General features: G+C 41.9%; 1 protein-coding gene and 1 pseudogene across 4 annotated transcripts in view; both read right to left on the bottom strand.

The window, feature by feature from the left end:
* Positions 1 to 12,235, bottom strand: part of ELOVL6 (ELOVL fatty acid elongase 6) — a 135,559-nt gene that overhangs the window by 19,055 nt on the left and 104,269 nt on the right. The window lies entirely within an intron of this gene.
* LOC307103236 (large ribosomal subunit protein uL6-like) lies at positions 2,447 to 6,527 on the bottom strand (annotated as a pseudogene). The gene has a single exon. The product of its transcript is annotated as a large ribosomal subunit protein uL6-like (transcript).

Genomic DNA, 12,235 nt, shown 5'->3' with positions numbered 1-12,235 from the left:
TTCTCCCACAGATACACGGAAGGTGGCGACACAGCGACTGCTCTCTCCACTGACCACAAATCCCCTTGGTAAGTCAGAAAACCAATCTGAAACAGATGTTCTTATTGAATGTTTGGTAAGCTGGGTTGCTTTCAATTCCCCTTCTGATGCATCTGTCTATTCCCTTAACTTGTAAAGCTAGGCATAAAAAAATAAAAAATAGCCTTAAGAGTCTGAAGGTTGCTTACATATGACTGCTAGTGCAGTCCTTGCATCTGGAGGGTGCAATGTGGATATAACTCACTTGTTTCAGGCATCGGACAAGGCTAAGAAATGCTGGGTCAAATTTGACAAACTCACCTGATAAAAACCAGCCTGGCAGAGCAGGGAATAAGGAGGGATGGGGAGATTAAAAACAAATAATGATGATGATAATAATAATAATAATGACAATTGGTGCAATTTGTCAACAGAAATGTGACACCTGGCTATTGAACTTAGCACATCTTAGTTTTAATTTGAAATTTTGATTAAGATTGCAAGCTGTTGCATAAAACAGACAAGATTTTCTTTTACTTCAGCTACTATATTATGTTTTAATCGGAGCTATATTGGCACGACTAGTAGCTTCAGCCCCAGCAGGGCCAAGCGTGGAGGGCAGCCACTGCTTACATCACCCTGACTCTTAGGCCACAAATGCCAGCTTCAATTCTGGCTGACAAGTACTTGACTCTGTGCAGGTATTGTGCTAGATGCTGGCATGATAGTCCAGTAGAGGAATGTTATTGAACTCTGACATTATAAAATTTTAGTCTCATAATAATTCATGGGGCACCATTATCCTGGTTGTGCAGACAAAGAAACAGGCTGGGAGAGGGGGCAGGAGGCTGGTTCCGGGTCCCAGTTACTAAGAATCTTCTGACTCCACTCCAGTGCTTTGCCTTTCACGCAGCGCTGATCCTGAACTCCCCACCAGACTTTCATTTAGGATAGTCGTTCTCAACCTGATGGGATATTACAATCACCTAGGACCCATCTCACAGCAATGAACTGAGAACCTCAGACATGGAAGAAACCTATGGGTTCTAGCTATGGATTAGGAAGACCCTGGAGACTTCACCCTCCAAGATGCTTTCCTGCTACCCTATTCCCCCACCCCCTCCAACTCCATGAGCCTTCGGATGAAGTTGCTCAGGTAACTGGTGAAGAACACTGCCTACCTATGCATCACTGCTGTCCTTGATGAGAATCCTTGTCCCTGAATTTTAAGCCTCAGGGTTCTGCTAAATTTGACAAAATTAATGTCTTCTGGTAGGTGTGCTTTCTTCCTGGGCCTTCTTTATTCAACCAGGGATGGGATGCCATCTCATGCATTCTGGGGAAGTGGAGACTTGCCCATGACTAAAGCAAATTGGCTTTCAACTACCATGGAAAGAACAGTGTGCTGGTTTCTGGCTTCTACAACGAGAACAAAGAGATCAAGTACTATCACAGTGTCTCCAACGGAGTGCAGCAGAAAATCAAAACAGGACGCTGCAGGAACTGAAAAGAACCTAAAAATAAACGTGGGCAGTAGTGAAGATTAACATTAAAGCCACAAAACTCACCGGGACCATCAAAGTGATTAGTCATCTTGTTTCTAAAGAAAATGCTGTTCCTCTGGGAAAGCTCTTAATCTCTTTTGGAATATTACCAGATTATTAGGACAGCGACAATTCCAGTGCCAAGACTAAGAGCACAGCCCCATTAACTCCACTGCACAGTCTTAACTAGGTTTCACAGTCGCATGAGGGAATCCCCCCTCCCCCCACCCGGAACCGAGGAATGATTTATGACAATTTCATTGGGAGAGTATGTGAATTATAATCATGATGTATAACATTATATGTCTGAATAGTCTCTCCCCTACTCCAACCAACCAACCAACCAACCAACAAAATAAACAAACAAAAAAGATAAAAGATAAAAAGAGGGAGGGAGAGAGAAAGAAAGGAAGAAAGGGGGAAATGACATCATGACCGTCCGTTTTCCACATCCTTAGAACTAGGACTAGGAATGCCCTTTAGGATTCTAGCCCTAAACTTCTGTGAGCTCATGTTATACCTCTAAGAAAGGAAGGAAACCTAAACCATAAACAGCTGCTCATTATCTGCCCAATTCCTTCCTTTGAGCTTATCTAAAAATCCATTAGATTAATTTTTACAACATTGTTATTTTTCTGAAAATTTCATAGTTGTGAATTATTATAATCATAAGGCATACCAGAGAAAGTAAATCTGAACAATTCATTTCACAAGTAGTAAGTATATATGCCTACTAGGTGATAGCCCTGCTGTCATATCTCACTCCTATAGAAAAGAGTTTACTTTTTAAAGAAACCAATCAAATGTCACCACTCAAAGGAGATAGTAGAAAAAGCAAAGATATTCCTTTCTAAATTACATCTTTTGTTAATATTTTTAAAGAGATATATACAGACCTACAGGAAAGTTTCTGGGGGATTTTCCAAAGGATTACAGAGCCTGAGATAGCTGGTAATCTCTTTGGCAGGTGAACTTGATTATGTGGTAGGGGAGTCAGTCTCCCCATCTCCCAAATCCTTTGGCATCTGAAGTACAGTAGTTCTCAAACGAGATCAATTCACCATCACCATCATGAAATTAGTGGGATGGGTAGAGGCAGATAGATAATGATTGAAGTCCTGCGATGACAGCTATCGACTTGCTAGAGAGTGCCTTTTGGCAGCTGACCAGCAATCACCTCAGAATATTGAGTCTGTAGGCTAAACAGTGGCAGGTGTAAAAATTCTCTGTACTGTTATTCCTAGAAATCATTGGAAATTTATCTTCCAGGTGAATATTAAGCTCTTCTACTGTGAAGTGTTTATAGATGGTGCCCAGATGGGTCCCCCTTCAAATGTGTCACACTGGCAGCAGATGGCAGTGACTGGGTTGCAGAGAAACCAACACATGCAATCTCTGAACTTGTGGCCAATTCGAATTCTCCTATTTTAAAATGACCCAGGATGCTGGGCTTGGCTACTCTGACAATTGTCAGTACCCAAATGGTCTGTTCTGGGACCCTCCATTTCAAGAATTTCCTTTTGTTCAAAGGAAGCCTGAGAATTTTCATTCTCCAGCACCTCAATGCCCAAATCAAATTTTCCCATAATTCTGCATGATGAGGCAACAAGAACTCATTGCCCCGATTTAATCACAAAATGATTCTAGGGAAAAAAAAATATAGCATCGATAAGCACATTTTTATACATTTGTGCATACCAGGTCTAATTTGAAAAAGAAAAATTCAGTCTTTTCTTTAATTCTTCCAAAAATCTTGGCTTGCTTCCTGTCTGTTTCCAATTTTTCCATGAATTCAGATATTTGAATAGAGAATTCAAACAGGACAATTTTGATATTGACTAGCAACAAAGAGTAGAGATGACTGCCTTTAATTACTATACCTATAAAAAATCTATATATATATAAAAGCCTAATAGGCAAATTGTCCCCTCAGGAGTTCAACCAGGAGACCAGGAGTTCGATCCCTTGCTATGACGTGTGATGACCACCAGGGGGCGGCAGCCAGAAGGCCCTGATTGCCAGCCAGGCCTGGAGACCTTACCTGTGCAAGAATTTCGTGCACCAGGCTTCTAGTTTTATATATAAAATTTCATATACCTTGACCCAAGCACAAGACAAGCACATCTCTCAGTAATGATATATATGTAAGTCTTAATAAAACATTAATAATTTTAAAAATATATAATAACCATTGAAATACTATATGTGAAAATATTCCTAATATCTAAGGCATCCTCTGGAAGTTTAAGGTATTATTAGAGAGGCAGCCTGGTGCTAGGCAAGGGAAATCTGGCCGCTAGATTCCTAATCTCATCTCCTCTTATCAAGTGCTTTAGGGCACATCTCATAACTTCTCACTTGTTTTATAAAATGCAGACAGCATTGTCTGATATTCTGCCTGCACCATAGGTTGTCATGAGGATCACATAAGCTGATGGATGTTAAAATTATTCACTCAACAACATTATTGTTGATACCAGGACAACCTCTTTCATCAACAAATCTTTTCCTGACTACATCACTTTCATTTATAATCTCTCTAATTTATTTCAAAGCAAACACACTCATAGTAACTGGGTTGTGTGAATTTTAAGAGCTAGAAACATGCTTAAACTCTCCTACCTGTTCTGCTTTTTCTCTTCTCTCCCTGGCCCCCCCTCCCCCGAAGTCAATACATGGCTTTGATTGCATCTTTAAAATATCATAAACAGAGCTGAGGAATCATCCAGCATCTTGCTCTTTCTATAACTGGGTAGCTTGGATCTTATTCACTAGCCTGCTGAACTGTTCCTTTTTCAGAAACATAGATACCATCCAAAATTTTTCTGATATCCTTGTTTTTCACTGTTGTGGCTTTTGATGAATCAAAGCAGCTGTATTTGATACAAGTTTCCCTTAAGAATTAACTCATCTTTCTGTGCTTGAGCTACTACCAAACAACAGAACAAGAAAAACCTAACCTCATCTGAACCCTGTGGATGTATTTTTTGCCCAAGAAATTTCTGATTTCAACAAGAGGACCATTCTCCTGAATAACGACATTGAGGGGGAAGTGAGCATGCACAGACCTCATCTTATAACAGAAGTCCCGTGGAACGCGCTGGATGCTGCCCTGTGCATGACTGCAGACAGTGTGAACAGTAGCCAGTTTCTTTCTATTTCCAATCCATTATCAATCTGGAGCCTCTTTTTCTTTCCAAGGAGACCGAGTTCTACATTGATGTAATTGAAATCCCTCTGTAGGGTGCCTCTGGGGCCCTTCCAATAACTGTGGCCCTTCAGGGTGATGTCCACGTTTTCTGCGACGTGGACAGTCCGATTGCTGAGAATGGTCCTCATCCTCGCAGTAGATGTAGCTAAGAGTGCTGTGCTGCTTATTTTTTGTGCTTTTCTTTTTTTTCTCACAAAAAAATTTTAAAGGTTAATCTGTTAGATTTCAATATTCTGGTAACTTTCGAGAAAAGACATCTGTATGTACATTTGTCTCTTAGTAAGAAATAGTATCCGGCTACTAACGAATTAACAATTGAAAGCAACAATGTTGAGTTTGACATGGATGGCGCATTTCTGGAGGCTGAGGAGGGCGGGGAGTTCTGTAATGCAGGAGGGGAGGGATTCATGTAGGTGTCAGGAGGAGCTATAAAGTAGGAAGTCCAGGACCAGTGGTGCAGAACTGGGATCTCATTGATGAACCATCAGCTTTGAAATTCAACAACAATGGAGAAGACTCAAGAGTCCAAAGAGTTCTTCTAGAACCCCACAAGTACTTTCTATAATTACCAAGTAAACAAATGAGAACCAAACTTTCACAAGCATTTAATCATTGGCTAAAAGTTCCAAAAGACAAGCTTCAGATTATCATTAAAATGAGGGAAATGTAGAATAATGCCAGTTTACTCATTGATGATAGTGAAGACAACTTAAAACTCTCACGTGGCACATAGCATCCATCTATGGGATTCCATCTGTCATCAATTCTGCTAATTACGTATATTTTCTTGGCCTAGAGAAAGTCTAATCTCTTGATCACCCAGATGCAGTAAAGCTTTTTACCCACCCTTGTCCAACAGGGACAAGGCTAGATATTTATTGGGGGGTTAGCTACACTTGTCCCCCTAAAGAAGAATATAAAGCTATGGTGCAGCAAAATACAGGTGGACTGTTTGGATTAGCAGTAAAGATAAAGAATTAGTGATGAGTGCAAAAGAGAGGACATTAGTACAAATGTCTGAGACTAGAATGCAATGAAGCATGAGAAGATGAGGATGAAATCAGAATGCATCTCTGTAACTTATTGTGACTATTTATAACTATCTACACTAATAAAAGAGAAATATGCAAATTGACTATACCTCTGCGATGCCCACCAGCCAATCAGGAGTGGATATGCAAATTAACCCAACAAAGATGGCAGGTTAATTTGGATACACAGGCGCGAAGTGAAGACTGAAGATGACTGAAGACTGAAGACTAAAGAGGCTTGGCTTCTCCGCTGAGGCTGGAGCGGAGAAGCCAAGCCTCACTGCAGCCTAAGCAGAGAAGCCGAGCCTCAAGGCTTGGCTTCTCCACTGCGGCCAGAGTGAAGGTCTGGTTCCTGGGTGCCGGAGGAAAACCAGTACCGGCAGCCAGGAGAAGGAAGGCCTATTGCACGAATCTTTGTGCAACGGGCCTCTAGTATATGTATGATAAGCTATATCAAATTTTCATTATATAACTAGTGGCCCGGTGCACGAAATTCATGCACGGGGAAGGGGTTGGCGGTGGGTGTTCCTCAGCCTGGCCTGCACCCTCTCCAATCTGGGTCCCCTCGAAGGATGTCCTACTGCCAGTTTACAGGGATCGTGCCTAAACTGGCAGTCGGACATCCCTCTCACAATCTGGGACTGCTGGCTCCTAACTGCTCACCTGCCTACCTGCCTGCCTGATTACCCTAACCCCTCTGCCTGCCAGCCTGCTCTCCCCCAAATGCCCCACTGCCAGCCTGCCCACCCTCAACTACCCCCGATGCTGGCCTGCTCGCCCCCAACTGCCCCCCTGCTGGTCTGCTTACTTCCAATGGCCCCGCCCCCAACCAGCCTGATCACCCACAACTGCCATCCCATCCTGGCCTGATCACCCACAACTGCCCTCCCCTCTTGGACTCTAACTGCCTCTGTCTCGGCCCCGCCACCATGGCTTTGTCCAGAAGAATGTCCGGAAGGTCTCCTGGAAGGTCTCCCAGTCTAATTAGCATATTACCCTTTATTAGTATAGATGGAGGCCTGGTGCATGGGTAGGGGCCAGCTGGTTTGCCCTGAAGGGTGTCCCGGATCAAGGTGGGGGTTCCCTTGCGGCATGGGGTGGCCTGGGCGAGGGGCCTGTGGTGGTTTGCAGGCCTGCCATGCCCCCATGGGTTGAGGGTCCGCGCTGGGGGGGCACGGCCAGCCTCAGTGAGGGCTGTTTTCAGGCTGGCCACATTCCCTTCAGGGTGGGGTTCCCCACTGGGGTGCCTGGCCAGCCTGGGTTAGGGGATGATGGCTGTTTGCAGGCTGGCCATACCCCCCAATGACCCAAGTTCCTAGCCCCTCCTTCTTTTCTTTTCTTTTCTTTTCTTTTCTTTTCTTTTCTTTTCTTTTCTTTTCAGCGCCTCCTTGAGCGGAAGCCAGGGCTGGCTGGAAGCAAGTATCTGGGATTTATTTACCTTCTATAATTTAAATTTTGTAGCCTTGAGCGGAGGCCAGGGCCAGCCAGGGTGGGCGGGAAGCTTGGCTTCCTTGATTGTCAGGGGCAACCCAAGCCTTCTGCTCGCTCCAGCTCTGTGGCCGCTGCCATATTTGTTGGGTTAATTTGCATACTCGCTGATTGGCTGGTGGGAGTAGCGGAGGTACGGTCAATTTGCATGTTTCTCTTTTATTAGATAGGATGATCTCAACCACTATCACAAACCCTTTAAGCAGCTCCATAGAAATCTCAAATTAAGGACCCCCTCAAGGTATTGTTACATATAAATATCAGAGCTAGTAAACATTTGAACATTGTGACAATACTCCGGTATCCAACATGAGCAAAATCAGAGAGCATAGCTATCTCTTTGGAAAATTCTGATTTTTATCAGATTGCTTATATCTGGGCTTATTCATTTTTTTTATTCTCTGAGATTTTATCCATCCAGACAGCTGGTTTATTTCAAAAGGAGAAAGTAAGCCACCCATCAAAATGACTATAATTGGGAAAACTGACAATAGCAAGTGTTGGTGAGGATGGGGAGCAACTAGAACTTTCACTTGCTGTTGGTAGGAGCGTCAATTGGTACAAACCCTTTGGAAAGCTATTTGGCAGACCAAGCAAATTCTCTTTTAGGTGTACACCCAAAAGAAATGCCAACATAATGTGCACTAAAAGACAGGTATAAAAATGTTCACCTCAGCATTATTTATATCCCCAAAATAGAAACAACCCAAATGTCTACCTAGAATACAGTGAAATAAAAAGTATAATTGAAGTACTAGACAGTAATGAGAAAAAGGAGCGATGGCTATATGTGAAAACATGGATGGTTCTCACAAATACAATGCTGGATGAAAGAAACCATACACACCACCATATATTGTATGATTCTGCTCATATGAAGTTCAAATCCAGGCAAAATTAATTTAATGATAAAAGTCAGAGTAGTGGTTACTTCGGGGGAGATAGTAAATGGGCAGGGTCTCAGAGAGAAGCTGCTGAGGTGTTGGTAATGTTCTATAATCTTGATCTGGGTGGGGACCACATGACTGAGTTCACTTCATTTAAAAAATCATTCACCTCTACTTTTAGGATTTGCAAATTTTTCTGTACATGATATAGTGCAAATAAAAAGATGATCACAAAATTCTATGCCCACTAGGTGCCAAGTGATTTTTAGATGCAAGGGATCAAAAAAAGAGAAAAACACAAGGAACTTATTGTCATTGGAGCCAATATTCCAGTGGAGGGAGGGGACAATACATAAAAAATAGCTAAAAAATTTCAGATTGTGTTCAGTGCCAGATAATAAAACTGGGTGAGATGACAATGACTAGAGATTTGGGACAGGAAGATCTGCTGAGGTCAGAAAAGGCTTCTGAGAGGAGGTGACACGTGAGCTGATGAGAAAGAGCCAGTCCAGGCAAGCCCTGGAGAAGAACCTAGACAACTGTACAGCAGGAATGAGCTGGGCATGCGTGAGGTCCAAGATAGGGAGGTTGGTAGTGACAGGGGCTGAAATGAAATGCAGTTCAACAGAGGGCACGAACTACATCTTGTAGGGCCTTTGAAGAGTTTATATGCTATAGTGATAATAATATTACTAATAAATGATACATCATAAAATAGATTTTATTTTCACTACACTGCATAGGCACTTGTGAAATTTAAGCAGGGGAGTGACACAATGGGATTTATGTTTTTAATGAAAATTTAGACTGTGTGGAGAATGGGCTGTAATATTATTATTATTCATTGTTATACTGTGTCTTATTAACAGTTAATAAGTGTATAATTATTATAATATTACATAATGATAAGAATTTACCATTAGAAGGATATTGTATCTCTCATTGCCAAATGATATGATGGTGGCTGGAACATGGTTAACAGTGGATATGAACAGAAAAAAGTAGATAAATTTGGTATGTATTTGGGCAGTACAGTTGCTTAGACTCCCTGGCAGAGTTCTATACAGCTATATTAGATAGGAGATGCCTATCAAACATTCAAGTGAAGATGAAGTAGCTTTTAGATAAAGGGACATGTGGAGTTTAGGGAAGAGATCAGGACTGGAAACTTGAATTTGGGAGTTATCTTATATTTAAACATGGCTTTATGAGATGAAATATTTTAGGAAAAGAATGTAAATAGAAGAGAGAAGGAACCACACAATTGAGCCCTAAGACACTTCAACTTTTGTAGATCGGATACGAGGAGGTGGAATAGGGCATTGCTGAGAAGCTGTGAGATGTCATAGGTCCATAAGCGGTAAAGAGGATGCTGATGGTGGGTTATCAAGAACCTTCCACAAAGGACCTCCAGAGCCAACCTAAGTAGATGAGGGCTAAGTCAAAGATTACTCCCTGTATTGAGCCTTTGAACAGGAGGTACATAGGCCATCCTGACTGAGGAGTGTGATGAGCTTTATGAAAAAACATGTACCGGGGGGGGGGGTGGGGGGGGTGGGGGAGGAAGTAGGGGAGGCCAGGGGAATGTCAATGGGGGGAAAAAGGAGACATATGAACTACTATTTGTAATACTTTAAATAATAAAATAACATTAAAACAAAACAAAAAACACAATTTAATAAAAGCTTATATACTTTGGAAATTTTAGGAAATAGGATAAATCTGTCATGATCCTATCAACATGATACAGCCACTGTAATTTTACTAGATGCCTGGTGCACAAAATTTGTACACGGGGGAGGTGTGTCCCTCAGCCCAGCCTGCACCCTCTCCAATCTGGGACCCCTTGAGGGATGTCTGACTGCCCAGTGGGATCAGGCCTAAACCGGCAGTTGGACATCCCTTTCACAATCCAGGACTGCTGGCTCCCAAACGCTCACCTGCCTGATTGCCCCTAACCGCTTCTGCCTGCCAGCCTGATCAGCCCCTGACCACTCCCCTGACAGCCTGATTGATGCCTAACTGCTCCCCTGCTGGCCCAATTGCCCCTAACTGCCCTCCCCTGCTGGCCTGGTCACCCCTAACTGCTGACCCCTGCCAGCATGGTCACCTCTAACTGCCCTCCCCTGCAGGCCTGGTAGACCCCAACTGCCCTCCGCTGCCCGATCCCTGTAAACCAGCAGTAGGACATCCTTTGAGAGGTCCCAGATTGGAGAGGGTGCAGGCCGGGCTAAGGAACACCCGCCCCGTGCACAAATTTTGTGCACTGGGCCACTAGTCCATATATAATATTCATAAGGAATATACTAGTAAATCCCAAAATCTAAAACATACTCAAGAATCACATAATTTCAAAAGTGGTGACCCAACTGATATAATACTGTCACATGGGAGTGCCACATTAGTGAGGGATAGAAATGCCCACATTGCTGGGCACTATTTTTGGAACCAGTCTGTTATTTAGGTGCCTCAGAAGTCCTAAGGGTGATTTTGGTGACTACTTGGTTGTCACTCTAACAGTCACTGTTGGTAAATTATAACCATGCCATCCAGTGTTCATTAAGTAGGAGTGCTACTGGTGGAACAGAGAAACATGTCAGAAACCAAGAACTTTCAAATGAAGGAACAAAAGTTAGACACAATCCAAAGTTACTATTAGATATGTATTTATGTGTTGTGTTTAAAATTATTCCTGTGAGAAAACCGATTTTGAATTATGAAAGTACTGAAATATTTTGAAATATTCAAGGACCTTCATATAATAGTATTTTCTTCACAAGTGTGTTGTGAGAATGCCATAACATCTAAACTGGTTATTAGAATTGGAGATTTAGAGCAAAACCTGTAATTTCTTCTCTATTTTCAACAGAAAGGAACTGTTTACTTTAAGAGTAACTTAAAAAATTTTTGGAAGATGAAGTTTTCAGAACAATAAAAATTTTGTATTCAATATTGAGCCACCTTCTGTTCCCTCCCCCAAAAAGACTTCCATTAATTACTGAACGGTCGCAAGGAAGCCCAGTTAAAATCCTCAGCTCTTTTATTACCTTAGCAGCCTAAGAATATGCAAATAATGCCTGATTCTCTCTCTCCTTTATTTTGTGGTGTGTGTGTGTGTGTGTGTTTAACCACATTATTTTCTTCTTTGCCTTCTATTAGTCAAAGAAAACGAACCACTTCTAAGAAAACTGCTCCCTGAGATATATGAGAAATATTTTTTTAAAAAATTCAGTCACTCTTTTTGCACCTTGGCTCACATTTCTTTCCTACTACAAGACCAGGGTTATCTGAACAGCCTGAAATTTGGCAGTCCTAAGGGTAATTATTCTCACTTTGGACTTGATCCAATGGAGGAAACAATAAAAGACTTCTGGAAGGTTTGCAAGCTCAGCTGCCTCTGACACTCTTCTTCATTCTGCAGAAATAGCTGTTAGTGTGCACCTGTCACGGATATCCCGGCAGGGAACTCACCCGGACCGTGTTTGTGTAGTTATTTAAGTTGCATCAAGAAACAATCGTCTAAAACTTATGAAGGAGTTAATTAAGAAAAATAAATAACTCCTATTTTCTGGTTGGTTTTCAGTGTAAAATACTCCTAATCACCGTGATTTCTGGTAGCTTTGTTTAAACAAAAGATTGCTCTTTTTTTTTTTTTTTGTTCTTAACAGTTAGTCATTTGGTTCTTTCTTTTATCACATTCCTGCCCTTTTGAATTTGGGTTACAGATACATGGTTTTATCGATTTTGAAGAGTGTGTTAAATTATAAATCGTTTAGGATTTATAGAACAGCTCATAGGGTTTTGCCTAGAAGTGTTTAAGGAACAAATGGTATTAGTTTAGAATTTTCCAGGCCCTTCAGTCATTCCTACTCAAAGGTTTCAGCCCGGCCAGTGTTGCTCAGTGGTTGAGAATTGACAGATGACCCAGGAGGTCATGATTCAATGGACCTGCCTTTAGTTTGTTTTCACCAAAGCCAGCACCAGGTGTTGAGGCTGATATACCTAATAAGAATTAAAATGAGCGGGAACATACTCTATAAAATGCTGGGTGCAAAA

The sequence above is a fragment of the Cnephaeus nilssonii genome, assembly GCF_951640355.1.
Source record: "Cnephaeus nilssonii genome assembly, chromosome: 1".
Classification (NCBI taxonomy): Eukaryota; Metazoa; Chordata; class Mammalia; order Chiroptera; family Vespertilionidae; genus Cnephaeus; species Cnephaeus nilssonii.
The sequence above is the reverse complement of the archived record's forward strand: the minus strand, read 5'-3'. Positions and strand labels throughout refer to the sequence as shown.